This window comes from Ambystoma mexicanum, chromosome 4p, assembly GCF_040938575.1.
Source record: "Ambystoma mexicanum isolate Mex_15411 chromosome 4p, UKY_AmexF1_1, whole genome shotgun sequence".
Classification (NCBI taxonomy): Eukaryota; Metazoa; Chordata; class Amphibia; order Caudata; family Ambystomatidae; genus Ambystoma; species Ambystoma mexicanum.
Window position 1 is genome coordinate 812,673,941 of NC_090927.1, and position 12,427 is coordinate 812,686,367.

At 42.4% G+C, this 12,427-nt stretch overlaps 1 protein-coding gene and 1 long non-coding RNA gene across 6 annotated transcripts in view; one reads left to right on the forward strand and one right to left on the reverse strand.

Moving 5' to 3' along the window:
- LOC138453478 (uncharacterized) overlaps positions 1–12,427 on the forward strand; it is a 1,096,265-nt gene that overhangs the window by 859,461 nt on the left and 224,377 nt on the right. The window lies entirely within an intron of this gene.
- On the reverse strand, positions 4,572–5,306 carry LOC138453477 (uncharacterized). The gene is made up of 3 exons (XR_011260438.1): positions 5,151–5,306; positions 4,958–5,032; positions 4,572–4,709 (listed from the first exon to the last, which is right to left on the reverse strand). It is a non-coding gene; the product is annotated as an uncharacterized lncRNA (long non-coding RNA).

The following is a 12,427-nucleotide window of genomic DNA, read 5'->3' on the forward strand; positions in this document are numbered from 1 at the left end:
CCAATAAGAGCATCACAGGGTTCTAAGAGTTCTGGTAGATTTGTTTGTTTCAAAAAACTGTTTAGCCCCTCATCATTTTTTAGCATATCTGTCCAGTCATGCTCCCAAAGTGTAATAACGCGCAAACCACTGTTTTCAAGAAAATTCTTTTTTAAAAGTGTTCTTCTATGTAAATGGTCATTAGTACAGCCCATCATGGTGTTATACTCATTTTCCTTATAGCAGCGGGGGCACCCATGAAAAAAACAACCATTAAATTCGTAGGCCAATTCTTTCCCATTTAGACACGCATAACCATCTAAAAAATAGGGATCAATCTTTTTTTCCCCTCCACGCAGGGCATGTTGTATAGGTATACCATCTTGATGGGACACATACATCAACCACTGTATAGAAGGGGTAGAAAAACGTTTTTGTTTTCCATGGTACAAGTCGATTGGCACAGGGGCTATTGTTTCAGGCTCAAGAAACAGTTGCTTGTATATATGCATACACATGCTAGCTTGCGTGATAAAAGTGAATGGATCTACAGACGTCACATATTTTAACTCTTCAGGAGTATCGGGTTTCAAAATGTGCTCCTTTTGGGTTAGCTCAATGATACCGTTTCTAAAAATGTTACAGGCTGTTCTCAAAATATTGACATCTTCGCGACAATACCTTTTTAGTTCCCTCTTAAAATCAAAAACATCTTTACGGGCCTCTGAGTACCATTGTAAAAATGCCTCCTTTTCTTCAGACATCATAAATTCTGAACCATAACACTCCACAGGGGGAATAGGGCCCACATAGTTTTGATTCTGCTGGGTATTAAATAAATGTGGAAAATAACCTTTCGACCCTGGAAATCCAAAAGCTTTAGGCAGCTTACTTAACTTCATAGGCAAAAAATTCAAGCTGTCAATAAACAGAATTTTAAAATCTATTACCTCTAGAAGTTTTAGCTTTGCACCTATTTACTTGTTCTTTAATCATTTCATGTATCAAAAAGAAAGAATCATACCCTTGACTGTTGTGTGCCAAAAAGCTATACCCCCTAAATTTTTGACCCAAGAAATTAGTAATAAAACGCTTAATGCAGTCTATACCATAAAAGGACCACGTCTTATCACCCGTCAAATGTTTGGCATAAACATAGTTTGGGATGTGTATGCTTGTCTCTTGCATACACTCTATATCAAACACAATGTAATCCTCAGTGTTAGCCACATCTTTTGGAACGGTCATGTAACACAAATGGTCCTCCAATGAAACAACTTCAATTTTACATCTAGGACAAATCTTACCACGGCATTCATGATTAGCTTTTATAAAGTGACCGCATGAAACAGTCTGTTTTCCAATAGCATTGGGCTAAACCCTGCGCTGCTTTCCCAATGTGTTTTTCAAGGCATTCTTAAGACCGGCAAAAGTTTTACACTTGGGACATTTAAACTTCGATTTATCCATCACAAGACACCCGTCTCTTTGACACATGTGACAATGAAATCTACATTTGTGAGACATTCGATTGTTGTATATATGACAACAAAAAGGGCATACATTCTGTACCCCTAGAAAACCTTGTAGATTTAAAATACCGTAATAGTGTTTCTCATGATGTAAAAGGTAGACAGTGTTTTTATTAAAAGTGTCACCCTGGGGAAAATATTTCCAAGTCCGGTCTTCATTATACAAAATTTTGATCGACACCCCAAAGTAATCTCCAAATAGACACACTTCATTAAAACCAACCATGACGTCAGGAGGTATACCCAGAGTCTGGTGGACCTCTAAAGCCTTTCTTTGTATGTAACCGTCAGTAACAGTTCTAGGCTCCAGCAGACCTATGATACTGGCAGCCACACATTTATTTGAGTCCCCATAGTTAAAATCCAAAAGCCAATGCTTCTTCTTAGCCACAATCATACTGTAGAGTGTTTTCTTTAAAGGCCTGTACACGCCGCCCTCTCTAGATCTAACAATCACAGTTACAATTCTTAAGGGTTCTGTTACAAGAAGCTCAGCCTTACTTTGTAGCAAACGGCCAATGTTTTCTAAAAACTCTAAAACATCAAACACCTGTCGGTGGGATCGTCTGGCAAAAAGAGGTCTGTTTAAAGTAGAACTGTCTAAACGGATCTGGACAAAGTCATTAGGACCAGCTGATTCCAAAATGTGTGAAACAAGCCTCTCAACCGATTCTGTTATCAGTAATAGCGCGTGACCTGTTGGGGTTATCCGATCTAGATTCATAAAACGAAAAACTTCATAGTATTCAACACTTTTATATTTTGGTATATCATGATGGTATGTTCCCAAACTCTGTAAAAAAACAGTTTGTGTATCAGACGTGTCAGGTGTATTTGGAGAGTGAAGCTCTAAATCTTTCTTTGCGCGGCGGCTAATGATAGCTTTTGCTTTTTTTAAGTGTTTCAAAAACATTTTCCTCTGTCTCCTAGAGCGAAGCCATTTTAAACGCAAGGCCTCTGTACCTTTTACAGGTAAATGTGGTATGTCTACAGGCTGAGGGGGTGTATGCACATCTTCCAAACCATGCCCTATGGTGCTAGGGGGTGTCATTACGTCTACACCGTTTGTGGACTTCCCAAGACCTAGCCCAGTCCTTAATGCAGTTATGGGGGTTGTCAACTTATTTGGAGCAGCCCTAGCTTTATTTTTTAAAGACTGCTTTTTATAGTCTTGAGCCAATACATTGGTTTTAGATTTCATGTTGAACAAAAGGTATTTGGCCTTACAAACACATCTACCTGTATCAATTAAAGCTTTTTTAGTACACTTGTGCTTTAATCTATACCTCTGGCGGCCTAGGTTTACTTTCTTATGTAAACCTGGTAAATGTTTTCCTTTTTTACTATTTAATACATTTACCTCAAATAACCGCTTAGCAGTGCCACCCCTTTTATAACAAGGAACCGTCACCCTGGCGGCTGGTGTGTTAACATGTTTAAAGGTATGTAGGGCAGACAATGGTTTATTATCAGTCTTATGAAAATTGTTCACTGCACACAGCCGTTTGTTTACACCATTTGGCCCTGTGCTTGAAAGATCTAGCGGTTTAGGGGGATCATTTAACCTACAAATAACAGAGGCATATACAAATTCTTCACAAGCTAATTTTATGTGGGAGACTGAGTTAACTATAATAGGTTCTTTTATAGGGGATTTACAATAGGCTATTTTACAGGGGAGTCTATAGTTATTATAACAGTTTCAGAAGCAGGGGCTGTTGGTATATCTGGTACCAAAGGGTCCTGTTTTAAATTCTGGAAAATATCAGCATACCGCTCACTGTTGGGGCTTGTGGGTAAACACGTATGGGGTGTTGGAGATTTTCCTGCTTTAGACCCAATACATGATACCGTTAGGCAACAGTCTCTGGATTGTGGAGATTATCCAAGAGGTTCTTTTATAGGGGAGTCTATAATTATTATAACATTTTCAGAATCAGGGGCTCTTGGTACACCTGGTACCACCAACGCTTGTTCTAAATTTCGGGGAATATCAACATACCTCTCACTGTTGGGGATTGTGGGTGAATAGGTATGGGGCGGTGTACATTATCCATAATCCAGAGACCGTGCCCTAGCGACGGCCGGTATTGGGTCTAAAGGGGTCACGGCCTTTAAAGATGAAAGCACATGAGGAGGGGTAATCTCGCCACAACCTATACTCTCCAGCAGCAATCTATTAGCTGATGGGTCTATAGGTGTTATAACCTTTACACGGGACCGTATATTTTTACCACAGCTAACAGCCTGGGCCGGAGGGGCATCCGCCGGAGTGACCTGAATACTTTGATCTTCCACAGTTTCATAGTTCGTAACATTTAAAACATGTTGAACCCCTGTAAACCGTACATCTTTTTTCAAACTTAATTTAGAGTTATTTTTTTTCTTTAAAATATTTTGGAGCCCCACACACTCCTCATAACCCCCATCGGTTGTTGTGTCAAAGTGTTCTGTGTAGGGCTGACCTGTTTTCTTCACAGGAGTCTTTGGTGGGACCGCAAAGGGCCTACGCGCAACACTAAACCCTAAAAAGAAACATAATTAAAAGAAAATTACAAACTAGAAGCAAAAGCCTATTCCTTATAAATATACACCATCCTAAAGCCTAATACATGCTTCCTTTTAAAACATCCAAAACCCATAAAGACCTAGAATAAAATACGCCCTAGATATCTTTATAAACCTTAAAGCTGCAAAGTTAGCAAACATAAATAACATACTGTGCGTACTGTCCCCTGAATAGGTCCTTTTCAAAATCCCATTAAAACGCTCTAAGGTAGGGCATGTTTTTTTCACACAATCCGCTGCCTGGCCTCCAGAGGTAGCATGTGCTAAGCCTTTAGACTTGTGCACAACACTAGCCCCTAAAAAATTACCATAACATAATTAAATACATATTTACTAAACTAGAAGCAGGATTCTGATTCCTTATAAACATACAAACTCATAAACCCCTGGTACATGTTTCCTTCTAAATAATCCAAAGCCCATAAAAAAAAGAAAAACCTATAATAAGCCTTAAAGCTGCAAAGTTAGCAAACATAAAAAACATACTGTGCGTATATGTCTCCAAACGCTTCCTTTTCAGGGTCCCCTCAACACGCTCTAAGGTCTGGCCTGTTTTTTTCACACGATCCGCTGCCTGGCATCTAGAGGTAGCAAGCGCTAAGCCTTTAGAATTGTGCACAACACTAGGCCCTAAAAAAATGACCATAACATAATTAAATACATATTTACAAAACTAGAAGCATGAGTCTGATTCCTTATAAACATACAAACTCATAATCCCCTAATACATGTTTCCCTCTAAACCATCCAAAGCCCATAACAACCCAATAATTAAAAAGAAAAAGAAAAAGATAATGTATCTATCTGGTTACACCCTAGATACCTCTATAAACCTGTAAAGATGCAAAAAAAAAAGAAAGCAAATATAAACAACGTACCATGCGTATCGACCTCTAAACGCTTCCTTTTGAGCTGACCCTTAACATGTTCTGCTCGGCCCAACAATTGTAAATCTATATAAAAACATTATAACATTAATCCTTACTTACATACTGCAGGCCAAACACACACACACACACACGCGCACACACACAGACACACACTGAACACTATAAAATTAAAATGGATTACCTTTCGCACACGCCGCTGTGTCTTTCACAAGTTTAGAAATTGCAGCATTCACATGCTTTCTCTTCTTGGAAGCCTTTTTGCCATAGGCATGGTCTACTGTAATGTTAATACAAAAGCATACATTTTAATTCCTATGTGATTACACCTTAAACCCTAATGTCCTAATGCTCCAGGTGTTCAAAGAAAAAACACTCTAAAATATCATTTACAAAACACCCGTGTCTAAATACATAAACCGCCTTGTGTCTTTGCACAGTGTAACATTCGCACCACAGCCAAATACAAACTCAAAATACCCTTTAAAGGTTGCACCAGCCCCTTTAAAATAAACCCATGTTAAACATTCATGGTTCTACTACCGTTTAAAAATCATATTTCTGCTCCGTTTTGAAATGAAAGAGACATATTTCTCATAAAAGCCCATCAGCTTGTAACCACAATGATTCAACTTAAAAGGTTTCGCAGCCCGTGTCCATTTATACATTGCTGTTCAATATTTATCCACGGTGTCCTAGTCAAAGAAAGAAATCAATATTATAGATTGGCTAGTCAAATACCTCTTTTTTTTTTTTTTTTTTTTACATAGCGCGAGTCACCAGACCCATGTTAAACAACCTTATTTTATCTAAAACGGCGTATTGCTGCTGTTATTTTGTTCATTCATTTCTAGAATAAAAATATATTTTATTTTAATAGGCTCAAATAATCTTCTGTCCACCCTGGATTCAAATCTCTCAAATTCACGAGTCTAAAATATTTACAACCTGGAGCCTTTAGAAAAAAAGCTCAAAGTCCTTTAGCGCTCCACCGTTGGTCTAACAAATCCATATTAGAGATTACCTATACAAATACTTTTTACAGAGCGCAAAGCAACAAACACGTTTTAAACAGTGAAATTACCTTCTAAAGCGCAGATGTCCTGATCTTTAGCGGCATCTATTATAAATAAAACACACAGTGTAGCTTTATTAATCGACCATAAACTCCTACACAGTCCCTAAATACAATTCGTTTGGTTTTAGAGACCCTCGTATATTTACATTTCCTTTTTTCAAAAAACTTAACCCCCTTCCAATTGTAACATTAATTCAACACTTATGAAACAAAATACACATACCCTTATCTAATATTTTTTGGAAGTCAAATTCATCGTAAAAGGACGGTGCTTCGTATCTCTAAATAAAAAGAATTAACAATTATACACCATGAAGCATTTTTAAACATAAAAAAAAAAAAAATGCACTTACTTCGTTTCCAAATTCAATGACCCCTTTATTCCAGACGCAGAAGTGTAAAAAAGAAAAGACCGCTTCCCTGGTACTGTTATATTCATAGACTAGTCTGTTTAATATTTAGCCAAACGTATATCATCAGAGACATGCCCTAGCCTCTTACATCTGACGACGTGGCCTTTTCCAAATGGTACACGTACACTCTACAAATGTATACAATGACACTGCTTAAAACTCCATGCTCCATTCAAAACGAAAGTAATGCTTGTTTTACAAACATGAACCAATGCTACACATCAGAGTGCGACCGAAATATTGATTGTTCCCTCAACGTCACAAAGCTTCTATAAATACCCCAGTTAACTCTACAATGCCTGGCTGATTCTTCCATAAAGAACCAAAGCTTTTTGCCACACATTTTACCACAACACAGCTCAACATTTATAACTGTTAAACTTTTCTTATTTTCTAAACAAGCACACACACACAGACACACAGACACACAGACACACACCTTTTAACACCCTATACCAAAACTTACATGTTTTGGAAATATATTTATCAATTAAAAAAGCTCCATAGCCTACCCAAACATATGGTCATACCATGCATACTAGCGCAGACTCCAAGAGCGCCGTCTACCTCTCTCCAGAGCTCCTTCTCTATACATACACCATACTCCGCCCCTATGGGAGGACCCATAACTACATCACCCCCACAACGCCCCCCGGCCTGCCCCTTGACATCACAACTTCATACCTACATCATCGCACCAGAGCCCTGGACCTTGACACCGGCGGGATGTCACCAACCCTGCTGGACCACGCCTAACCCAAAATATTACCTCATGCAGGACATCACCACCGGGAAACGCCCTTATCTACGCCTACACCCCTAAACACAAAACATGACGTCACTATTAGGTTAGCGCCTAACCCAAATTATTACCTCATGCACGACATCAACACCGGGAAACGCCCTTATCTACGCCTACGCCCCTAAACACAAAACATGACGTCACTATTAGGTTAGGCCTTAGGGGAAACTTCAGGGACACGCCCGTGATGTCATCATCCCTGCTGGACCACGCCTAACCCAAAATATTACCTCATGCACGACATCACCACTGGGAAACGCCCTCATCTATGCCTACACACCCCTAAACACAAAACATGACATCACTGTTAGGTTAGGCCTTAGGGGAAACTTCAGGGACACGCCCGTGATGTCACCATTCCTGCTGGACCACGCCTAACCCAAAATATTACCTCATGCACGACATCACCACAGGGAAACGCCCTTATCTACGCCTACACACCCCTAAACACAACACATGACATCACTGTTAGGATAGGCCTTAGGGGAAACTTCAGGGACACGCCCGTGATGTCACCATTCCTGCTGGACCACGCCTAACCCAAAATATTACCTCATGCACGACATCACCACCGGGAAACGCCCTTATCTACACCAACACGCCCCGGAACACAACACATGACGTCACTACAGCACAGGGACATCCGGTAAGGAGGGACCTGCGTTACCATGGACACGCCAAAGAGGCGGGACATCCGGTTAGGGCGTGCTTACTGCCTGTCAGTTGATGAAAGGTATATTATAGTACTACTGAGGTAGATCCCTCTCTTAGGTTGGCAACTCCCTCTGGAACAACTCCCTCTCCCCTCAGACTTGAGACGGATCGTCTTAAGTTCCGGAAACTTCTCAAGACCTTCCTTTTCTCCTTGTCCTTCCCTCTCCCCCTCCCTTCCTAAGCTCTCCACCTGCTGATGTGAGTGGGGCCTGGTCCCTTCAGAGTCATACATGGACCAGACCACCCCCCTAGGAGTTCCCTGCCAGCTTCCAATGCCATTGCTTGCCCTCGGGCGTCTGTTCCAGGACTATACCCACCCAGTCCTCCTGTCCACTGCACTTTTCCTCCCCTCCCCCCTTCTTTCCCTGGGCATTTTGCCACCCTGGCCTGAACAGCAGGCACCCTCCCCCAGCTGTAGGGCTCCTCCACTATTGCACTTCTCCCTCTTCCCCCCATCCTTTCGCACTTATCACCTTGTCATGCATTTGCACAGGAGGATTGTCACAAGGCCAATATAATCCGCTTCTTTTTGTTCTTGCAGCTGTGTTCCGTCGATTTCCCATGTCCCCCCAAACCCCTTTTTTTGCCTTGTGGTGCCTGGAAACACTTGTGTATAGGCGCCATACAGATGTCCAATAAAGTAAATAAAATTACCATTTCTGGGACAGGAGTTAGAAAAAAGTGAGGATGCAGAAAGACTATAGGGGAGGAGGGTGAAAGTAGAGGTGAGAAGCGCAGGAGGGAGACTGGTAAATGAGATGTCACGTAGGACACATGGGATCAACAAGTGCACCAAGACAGAAGATAGGTTCGCTCTGTGCTTTTTTTTTTTTTTTAGGGACCATGCACAGGTAGGGGCCAAATGAGAATGAGAAATGGGACTTTTTCCACACAAAATATAATGATAATCAGGATGGTCTCTTCCCCAGTAAAATGTTGCAACTTCTAGGAGCTCGTAGCCAGGCTCTTGGATCAATGTCTGAGTCGTTGTCTGTTGGAGGTTGCATTACCTCCTCTCCTTGTGTGTTGTGTGTTTACATGGTTCCCAAACTCTCTTCTTTAGTCTATTCTATATTTGGGTTTCCGGGACCCATATCCCTGGACTGACTCTAGCACCAAGTCTTATAGACATATGGGGCATTCGTCCTCACAGGCAGGGGGCACTAGAAAGGTGTTCCTTGGCTGCAGAGCATAGCATGGACTTCATCCCCACCTTCACTTCCCTAGACTTATAGTAATCTCCCAGGCCAAGTTTCATTCCACCTACCTCAGCCTCATCTTCTCTAGGGCCACCCAAGCCACTGGAAACCTCCTATCCTGGCTGGCTAGGCCTTGGCCTTTTCCACTCTTTTCTTTCTACCTTGATCTTATCTGTTTTCTTCTCTCCTCTTACTCCATTCATCTTTCTACCTTTAGTGTCATTAGTTCTGTGTTGCTTCTAGGTCCTGCATATGGTATCTCCTCCACCTCCTCATGGACAATTTCTCCTTCTGACCAAATGTCCTTGTCTGCCCTTGTCTCTGCCTCTGTTCATCCCAGCTCCTCCAAGTTCTTCCTCCTCGTAACCCCCTTCTGACAATTCTCGCATTTAGATCCTGCCCTCTCCTTTACTCCAACTTCCTCCTGCTCACAATTCCTTTCTATAATTTGCACTTCCTTCTAACCATTCTCACCTCAAGATGTTGCCAGCTTCTCTCTTTCTCTCTCTCCACCTTCTATTTCCCACTATTGCTTCCAGATTGTATCACCTCATCCTTGTCAGTCTCAGCTCTGCCCACTGCCTCTCACTCTCCACTGCCTCTACCCATCTAGCTTCCTCCTGTGTATAATAGCATGCTTTCCAGTCTAGTGGTAGGCGAGAGCAAAAGGAGTGGAGGTGGCTCAGTGCCAACCTTTACTAGCATAGAGAAAGGTGAGCCCGTGGAGAGGGCCATTGCCTACTAACACAGAGTGAGTGGTCGGGCCTGAGGAGAAGGTCAGTGTGACAAGTGAGAGTGCATGGGTGGGCCTGTGGAGAAAGCCAGAGTGAAAGGCGGGAGAGAAGAGTGACTAAGGTTGAGTGTGGGTGTCACAGGGAAAAGGGTCTAGAATGAAAAGTGGGGGGTGGTTCCTAAGGTAATTCGGGCATAGAGAAAGGGCAGTATCTAGATAGCCCCCTTTTTCACATGTGTAAAAAGTTGCCCCAATATTGCGAACAAATATTAAAATATAATTTTCAATGGGTCCAGGAGACTGCAGGTCAGTGTTTCCATACATGGCCCTGAGAAGGAACGTTCGATAGTAAAATAATAGAGAATATAATAGAGAATATGGTCTCATAGTTGTTGACAAAATACAAGGGCTCAAAGTTTAAGAGTATACAGAATATATTAGGGTTCTGGAAATTGTATGAGGAAACTACAGGGGAGCCAATGAAGAAAGCAGGAGAGGGGACAAAGGAGGGGACGGACAAGCTCCCCGCCTCGCCCTATGGTGTCTGTGCAACACTGCGACCCGTGTCGGGGTATACAAACCCGCTTTGGGAGAGCCCAGAGGGGAAAAAAGAGGCTACCGAGAAAAAAGATAGGGACGCATAGTGGGATGAGGAACACAAAAGGGGTAGAGAAAATACTTGGGGGACATTGAGAAGAACACATGACAGCAGGCGGATGCATTCTTTAATGAAGCAGAGAGGGTGATAGAAGAGGAAGTGTGGAGGTACAATCGAGAGAGAGGGGACAAGGGGGAATGGTTGTCAGGGAGGATAACATTCAGACTGGACTACGATGAGGAAGAAGGAAAAGAGGAGGAGGCATAAGTAGGGGATGAGGGTAGTGCAGCCTCAGATGAGGAAGGAGTAGGGGTAGGTTGGAACGATGGAGAGGGCAACCAGTGGACACCCGACAAAGACAGGAGAAGGGGAGAAAGCAAAGAAAACGACAGTACAGCGGCGAGTCTGCAAGGGACTGGTCAACCTTTCTTCATAGTAGGAAGGGGAAGATGAAAGTAGGTCTGGCCCAGGCCACCACACGTGGAGGGGGGCAGGGCCCAGGATGAGGCAAATGCTTCTGTTGCAAAAGGGACACCCATTACATGCCCTGGCAGACAATGGACAGGGACAATCTAATATGCAGTCTGCCCTCCCACGTGGCAGGGGTCAGCAAATGGATACAGGCCCTCGAGAAAAAGACAGCTGGGGTGACACTTGCAATAGGGAATATGAAAAGTTTATTTGCAACCATAATAGGAGAACAAGGGGACAAAATATGGGAGCAGGCGGGGCACAAGGGGGTGAAATTAAGCACTAATGCACACAATAGGGCTCCATTCAACAACTGTCAAGCGCATGTATCCTGATAGCTACAACCTGGGATAGTAATGGCACATAAGATGAGGCCTGAGATTGAGAAAGAGGGAGGCTGAGCGATCCATACCATCGATTTGGGGTCAGGATGACAAAATAACTTATCATCCAGGTGAGATAAACAAGATTTTCCGGGAATTTTATGTGAATTTATACAAAAATGAGCCGGAGGTGACTGGCAGGGGTGCGGAATGTCTGGAAAAAGTGGTTCTTTCTAAGATCTCTGAGAATGATTCGAAGTTGCTGGAAGAGGATTTTACAGTTGATGAAATTAAGAAGGCTATTGGTAAACTGAATGTGGGGAAATCCCCGGGCCCTGACGGGTTTCCTGTTGAATTTTACAGGTTACTGCCGGACTCGGCCCTCCAGCTTTTGAGGGATATGTATATGGAGTCAATGATTAAAGGTGTGCTGCCGGAATCTACTAGGCATGCCATGATTTCTGTCTTTCTGAAAAAAGGGAAAGATGATACTCTTCCATCGAGTTATAGGCCTATCAGTCTTATCAATGCCGATAACAAGATTCTGGTGAAGATATTAGCGATTAGATTGGAACATTTGCTTCCTTCTTTAATCCATGCAGACCAGTCGGGCTTTGTGAGGGGTAGGAAGACCTCCAGTAACATCAGGAAAATCTTGAATATTATTTCCAAGGCGAATGGTCAACAAGGAGACAGTGCTGTTTTGTCCTTAGATGCAGAGAAAGCGTTTGATAGAGTGAATTGGAATTTCCTCTTCTCAGTATTGATCAAGATGGGTTTTGGTGAGAAATTTGTTTCGTGGATCAGGCTACTGTACAGTAATACCACTGCGGAGGTTAACACCAATGGTACGCGGTCTGGAAAGTTCAAGTTGGAGAGAGAAACAAGGCAAGAGTGCCCTTTAATCGCCACTATTATTTGTGATAGCGTTAGAACCATTGGCTGAGTTTATCAGAGAAGCTGATGAAGTGGTGGGGCAATCGAGCTGGGGGTTACAGCAGAAGATTTGGTTGTTTGCAGATGATATGCTCCTGGTCCTTGGTGATCTTAAAAAATCTATACCGGTGCTAATGGATATAATGGCAGAGTTCCAATTGTGTTCTGGATACAAGATCAATTGGACGAAATCG